This window comes from Trifolium pratense, linkage group LG4 (genome assembly GCF_020283565.1).
Source record: "Trifolium pratense cultivar HEN17-A07 linkage group LG4, ARS_RC_1.1, whole genome shotgun sequence".
Taxonomy (NCBI): domain Eukaryota; kingdom Viridiplantae; phylum Streptophyta; class Magnoliopsida; order Fabales; family Fabaceae; genus Trifolium; species Trifolium pratense.
In genome coordinates, this window is record NC_060062.1 from 16,458,932 (window position 1) to 16,466,389 (window position 7,458).

A 7,458-nucleotide genomic window follows, 5' to 3' on the forward strand; every position below is an offset into this window, starting at 1 on the left:
ATCATTTCTCCTTTAAAGATTCCAACAAAATTTAAGTACAAAATTAATGGAACATGCTCCAATAATGAAGCCGAGTACGAGGCTTTAATTGTAGGTCTAAAGATTATTGTGGACTTGGGGGCAAAACATGTTAAAATCAGAGGAGATTCTGAGTTAGTAATAAGACAATTGACAAAGGAATATAAATGCATTCAAGAACATTTGATGAAATACTTTGTCATTGCCTTCTCGCTACTAAAACGATTTGATTCATGTGACATTCAACACGTGCCTCGGATCGAAAACCAAGAAGCAAATGACTTAGCCCAAATAGCTTCTGGTTATAAAGTAACAGGGAAAAAATTAGATGAGATAGTTGAAATTAAAGAGAAACTAATCTCAAGTGAGGTAATACCCCATCAGCTGGGGGCAAATGAACCAAATGGCGAAAGGGAGTCCGAAATGGCTGATGCACACTTTGATGAAGTAATGACTGAAGTCTTTGTGATTGACAATTTGGCTGACACGGATTGGAGACAACCCATTGTTAAATATATAGAAAATCCAACAGGTACAGCCGATAGGAAGGTTAAGTATAGAGCTTTGAATTACACAATCATGGGAAATGAACTATTTAAGAAGACTCCTGAAGGGGTTTTGTTGAAATGCCTAAATGAAAACGAAGCGTATGTAGCAGTTTCAAATGCCCATAGTGGAGCCTGTGGTGCCCATCAAGCAGGCCACAAGATGAAATGGCTTTTGTTTCGACAGGGTTTGTATTGGCCTTCCATGCTTAAGGACTGCATAGAATATGCGAAAGGTTGTCAAGAGTGTCAAAAACACGCGGGGATACAACACGTCCCTGCCAGTGTGTTGCATTCGATTATCAAACCTTGGCCTTTTAGAGGCTGGGCTTTAGATTTAATTGGTGAGATAAGGCCCGCGTCATCCAAGAACCAACGTTATATACTAGTTGGGATTGATTATTTTACCAAATGGATAGAGGCTGTTGCCCTGACAAATGTGGATCAGGAGACAGTGATCAATTTTATCCAAGACTATATTATTTATAGGTTTGGGCTTCCTGAGACGATCACTACTGACCAAGGAACGGTGTTTGTTGGTCGAAAGATGCAAGATTTTGCTGAACAATCAGGTTTTAAGCTAATGACTTCGACGCCTTATTATGCTCAAGCAAATGGCCAAGTTGAAGCAGCCAACAAGGTTATAATTAGTTTAATTAAGAAGCACGTTGCCCAAAAGCCAAAGAATTGGCATAAGACCTTGGATCAAGTCCTATGGGCATGTAGGAATTCCCCTAAAGAGTCAACAGGTTCGACACCTTTTCGACTAACATATGGTCACGATGCCGTGTTACCTGTTGAAATAATGATGCAGTCGATTCGAGTACAAAGGCAATGGGAACTACCTCCTGATCACTATGAGAACATAATGTTAGATGAATTAACAGACGTGGATGAGGAAAGGTTGCAGGCGTTAGATGCTTTGATTCGACAAAAAGAACGAATTGCTAGAGCATATAACAAAAGGGTCAAATCCAAACTTTTTGACGTAGGAGACTTAGTTTGGAAAGTCATCCTCCCCATGGACAGACGAGATCGAGTCTTTGGAAAATGGTCACCCAATTGGGAAGGACCATTTAAGATTTCTCAAGTTTTGTCAAATGGAGCTTATGAGATTGAAGAGTTAACTCCTGAGAAACGTTCAGTCAACATGAATGGCAAATATTTAAAGAAATACAAGCCAATGTTGCAAGAAATAACCATAAAAAATGAATAACGCAAGGATAAAATTTGCAAGATGGTAAAAGAAAATGCCAGTAATCAAGTTTTATTTCATATAAAATCAACAATACAACCAATCATTCAAGAATGTTCAAGAAAATACAAGAAATGGTTGAATGTTGAAAGATAAACACTTAAGGTTTACCCTGAACCCGAGTTCCCTCATCCTTTGAATCAGAATTGGAAAGTTCTGAGATCTGAGAGTCTTCATCCTCAGAAGAAGGAGTTGGAGTTCCTGGGTATTCTTCATCAGGTTCTAGGGTACTGAGGAACTCAAGGTAATCCTCATCTTCATCATCTGAACTAGAGCTTGAAGAATCAGAAGAGAGAATGATGGTTTCTACTACCTTGGCTGGTGCCGGCCTAGGGCGAAGGATTCTAGTGCGTGGAGGTTTGGAAGCTGGAATCTTGATTCGTCCCCTTCCAAGAGGACGTGGTGTGCTTGAGCCCGGGGTAGAGGAAGGAAGATCTTTCTTGTTATCCATTCTTTGTGGAGAGGTGTTGATGCGTTAATTGGTGCAAAGTGCTGAACAAAAGAGTTGCAAGGCGTGGGTATTTATAGAAGGATTAATACGCGTTAATAGCTAGGCAGTTACAACTAACCACGGTCAGTTTGCATAGGAAATGCCATTGCATTAATGCTCAAAGCCATGTAGTTAATTATGTTGACTGCTTTGGGAACATGTTCGCTTCATTCCTTACAAAGTGCCATTAATAAGGCTTGGGAGAGTGACCCAAAAGAAGGAAAGCAAACAACAACAAAGGAATAAAATACTCAGCCAATATATGAACCTGCAGCATTAAAAAGCCAAAACGGGCATGCATTCAAAAGGCGTGTACGAAATTGTTTGACAGTTGCTAGTGTTAAAAGATTTACAATTACGACATCCAAAAGAAAAAAAACTCGAGACTAAAAGGAAAATTTATAAAGTCAAGGTTGTTGTTGGGATGTTGAAGGAGGCTTTCGATTGGCCGCTTGAAATTGGTAATACTGAGTTCGAATGGACGCCAGTTTACGTTGTAGCATTTCCTTATCACTAGCAAGGTGCTCAACTCGCTTCCGGACAGCTAGACCATCACTGTAGTGTTGGATACCTTCACGTGCTAGCTCATCAAGCTTAACCTTTTGTGCTTCAATAGCCACTGCAGCTAGCTTTTCCATCTTAGCCTCCTCTTGTCGAATCTTTGCCTTTAGCGCTTCGATTTCAGATTGCCATTGAGCAATATTGTTCTCACAAGCCACAAGTTGCTCAAGAGCTTCATCAGAGGCAGCCTTGATAGTTGTGACCTCTGCATTGCAACTATTAGCTTGCTCGAAATGGTGTTGCTGGGTGGCAAGCAGAGATGTCAAAAGGCTGCTAGTCCTGGTTAGGAGCTGAGATTGACTAACGAATTGTTCTAAAAAGGTTTCAGCCTGAGTCACTAGAAGGAACATAGCTTCGTCAGTCTTTGGGTTCTGCAGCTTGCGGAAAAGAGCTTTGATGTTGTAATATATAGAAGAGTCACGCTCAAGCAAGCCCAGCATATCCCCATTAAGAATTTCTCTCCTGAACCTGATTTCATGCTCAAACTGTTCTTGCTCAAGTACATCTTCCCTACCCTCTGTGTCCTCAACAGCGGAGCTAGAGGTGCCATAGCTTGATAAAAGCTTGCTAAGTGCATCTACGGGAGTTAAATCTTTTAACTCTTTAGCAAGTTCAGCTGGCAGGACAACAGTAGGAAATGGCTTCGACACGGAAGTTCCCTCTTCACCAAGTGAATCACCAATATAGGAGTTCCCATCTTCAGAGTCGAAAGTGCCAGCACTGGGTGAACTAGACTCATGGTTTGACCCACTTGGTTGTGGTTGATTGGTAGTGGAGTGCTCGCCATCGACTGTTGGCCTTTGTTCAGTATTAGCAATGGGGTCAGCTGAAAGTTGGTTGGAGGATCATTATCAGCCAATACTTGGGCAGGATTTGTCGAAGGATTCTGTTGTGGTAAGCTTTGATCGAGTTGGTCTTCTTCATTGTCAGGCTTAAGGTTGTCATCTTCGAAAGCGCGGTGAGGCGAGCCAGGAGCCTTGGGCGGTGGTGAGGTTTCAGCAAGAATGGCCGTTCCGACAGGCGGAGGAGATGGGATTTTTTCTGCAACATCTTCAGGATGTGCATCGCTTGGTCTTTCGACCACCCCCTCCGCCGCTTTGCTAGGAGTAGGCTCATCCTGAGAAATAACTTGAGCAGAGTTTTGTGGCTGAAACAAATAAAACCATGAAAGAATGAGTAACACAGCCAAAAGCTGGAGAAGTAACAAGAAATAAGAATGGCTTACTTGGGTTTGAGGGGTAGCAGAAGCTTCAGGCTGTGAAGTTGTTTCTTTTGCAGTAGCAGAAGCCTCGACAACAGTGGCTGCAGCAGGAGACTTTCTGTGCTTCTTTTTCTTCTTCTTCTTCCTCTCCGATTGCTCTAAAGGAGGGTCCTCAGGTGATGCCAGAGTATCAGGTTGTGCCTCAATCTCAGAGGACTTGTGTTCAGGAGTACCTTCTTGGTTGGGTTGGTGTTCTTTTTTCTTCTTCTTCTTTTTCTTCTTCTCATCAGTAATGGGTTCAGCGTTATGAGGGAGATCTTGAATAGTGGCAGTGTTAGTCTGTTCAGGGATGGTCGAAAGGACAGGAATATCCTACAGGCCACAGTTCAGTAAGTTCACATTCAAGACAAAAGAAAAAGAAGTCTTAAGCTAAATGGATACCTTATCTGGAGCACTCGAACAAGTGGCTGGAACAGGCTTTTGTTTTTTCGAAACAGAAGGAGTTTCAGTTGAATGAGGCCTCTTGCGTGAAGCAATCTAGGAAGGGCATATCAAAGTTAACATAGAAATCTTACAGAAGTGTGGGAAGCCACAAGAAGATAAAAGCCTACCTGTAGTTCAACCTTAGATGGTGGAGGAAGAGGCTTGCTAGAGTCGCTGGAACCTGCCTTCGACTTACTCCCTGCATCGAAGAGGTGCGCATAAGAGAAAAGCACGCAAGGTAAAAATGATGCAAGTAAAAGTAAAACTAAAAGAATACCTCTGGCGTTCAATTTCGACTTAATCTTGTTCAAAATAGATGAGTCGAACCCATTAGAGATAGCAGTGAGTAAGGCAGTCTTGTCAACCAGGCGTCCTTCATAGTGTCGAGACCACCAGGTAAAAAATTCCCTAGTGCAGGCATGTGAGGGAGCGAAGTCGAATGGGGTAAGCTCATAAGAAGGCTGATTGAAGTGGTTCAAGGATGAATGGAACTGTGGTTCTGTCATGCCATGCTTGCCTAAACAAACCTCCCTCTCTTCCAAGTATATGCTCTTAGGGAGTATTTGAGTTAAGCCAAATTGGCGAGACACCAGGTTTGGGAAGTAGCCAACTAACCCAAAATCTCCAGAGGTCAAGCCAATTCGACAAGACAAGACTGTAGGCATCAAGTAAGCATTCCAAATGCTGTTGGTTACCATCTCAAATTCTGGTGGAGAAGGAAATCTGTGAGTAAACCAAGGAGGACCAAATGGCCTATCCACAAAGGGAGCAAAGCTAGGCTTGAATTTCTTCAGGCTGAGAAAAGTATTAAAATACTGTTGGAAAGCCACATCATAACCAAGGCCTCTTTCCCTAGGCACCATTCTCGCCAACCTCGTGCCTTCGACTCGACGTGTTCTTGATTCCTCATAGTATGGCTCAGGCAAGAAAAGGTCAAGCTCAGCATGAAAAGTGGCAGTTAGCCATAATTGCAGTAACCAGAAAGGGCCAGCACCTAAAAAGGTGGATCCATCACCTGTTCTTTTAAGATGTTCACAAGCATCCCTCATGGATTCATAAAGACATCCAAGAATAAGTCGAGCGAAGTTGAATTGCTGGCACTCATGTAATTGAATAGCCATAGGGATGAATTTCTTGGCTACTTGGAGAGATTGAGTGCAGAAGACATACTGCGATAGCCATAAGGTTAAGAAAGCGATGTGCTCTTCGTCACTTACTTCATCACTAGTCTTTCGATTCTCCACGATGTATTTAGAGTAAGACTTGTTTCGAAAGTCGAATTTGATAGTGTCGGAAGCTTTGCAAGGATCATAAGTGTCGCCAAGAGGCGATAAGCCAGTAATGGCAGCAACATCCAGCAGTGTAGGAGTCATCATGCCACATTCGAAGTGGAAAGTGTTGGTGGAAGACTCAAAGAAGTGTAAAGCAGCAATAATCATCTCTTGCTGATATTTAAGGCCTGTCCGAGAAAGTTGAATAAGGTCATAAATGCCACAAGCTTGCCAAATATCAGCCTTATCACGTTGTACCCTGTCTAACCAGCCAAGATATTGGTCATTCAAAGAAGGAGCCGATCGAAACACTCTGTTAGGCGCCTTGATATAGCTAAAATTATAGGGTTCACTAATGAAAACCCTAGGAGCACAAGGTTTATAAACAGGAAAGATAGACAGAACCTTGGAATTACGGCTTTTATCACTTGGTTTGGGTCCCCCAAACGCATGCACAAGGTTATCAACAGAATAAGGAAAGATTAATTGACTTTCCCAAAACTTTTGCAAGTCCAGACGCAACGATGGTTCTGGAACCACATCCTCATCGTAAGAAGAAAGAGTGGCGGCGGTCCACTTACCGGCGTAAGGAAGGAATTTTCTAACACCTGAATCTGACGCCATTGATGAAGGTATAAAGATGGCGTGAAAGAATGGTGATTAGGGTTAAATTTGGGAATCACAGGTTGTTTGCAACGGTTGAGGAAAATCCGAGTGAAAAGAAAGTTGATGACTGGGTGATAAGTAGAAAAGTGAAGACAAGAAGTCTTTTGGAAGCAAGAATTCAAGAAAGAATCGCAGAAGATGAAGAAGAAGATGAACAGTTGACAGAGCAAAAAATTGGAGAAAAACGCAATAAAGGAAGAATCTGGCTATTTATAGAGGCACACGGATTGAGGAAAATAGCAAATTTTTTCAACTTCCTATGTTGACAAGTGTCCAAACCCCTGGACAGGTGGAAAGAAAAAACAAGTTTTGGAGCCAATCCAAAGTTTTGAATGGCAGCCTAAACGATAGGAGAGATAAATGGAAAAGAAAGTTATCCATTAATACTTTCAAAAATGCCACTTCCTCTTTCGATAGACACCGTCGAAAATGGCATTTTTGGGGGGCAATTTGTTGGACATAAATTTGGTATTTATCAATTAAATATAATTGGTGGGTCCAATATTTATTTTGGAGGTTATATTATCAAAACAAAACTTTCAAAGTTGGTGTCGAGAACTCCCTATGTCGAAGCAGAAAAGCGTTTCGAGAGCTGTAGAGGATGCGTATAGTTTTGGTTTTACCAGGAGGCTATCGAAGGCGCAAAATCGAATCGAGAGATAGTTGGGCCAAGCCCAAAAAAGAAACAACGAACGGCCCAAAAGGTCTTGGCGCGCGCTGAAGAAATGAAAGATGAAAGTGGAGAACGTGGTCGACGTGGCAAATGAAGGAGCGTCCAGATGATCAAGAAACAGTTACCACTTAGTAGTAGTATTTATAGTAGTTTTTCATTCTGAACAAGGGTCACAAAATTTATACAAACATTCTCTCTAAAAATTCTAAGTACTCAGCGATCGAACGAACGGAATTCGAAGGAGAAATGTATGTTTTGTGAACCATCTTTATTTGTAATTGTTTTTCATTCAATG

At 41.9% G+C, this 7,458-nt stretch overlaps 1 long non-coding RNA gene across 1 annotated transcript; it reads right to left on the bottom strand.

Moving 5' to 3' along the window:
* Positions 1–4,516: 4,516 nt before the first annotated feature.
* On the bottom strand, positions 4,517–5,005 carry LOC123919669. The gene is made up of 3 exons (XR_006813295.1): positions 4,831–5,005; positions 4,682–4,752; positions 4,517–4,607 (listed from the first exon to the last, which is right to left on the bottom strand). It is a non-coding gene; the product is annotated as an uncharacterized LOC123919669 (long non-coding RNA).
* Positions 5,006–7,458: the final 2,453 nt, after the last annotated feature.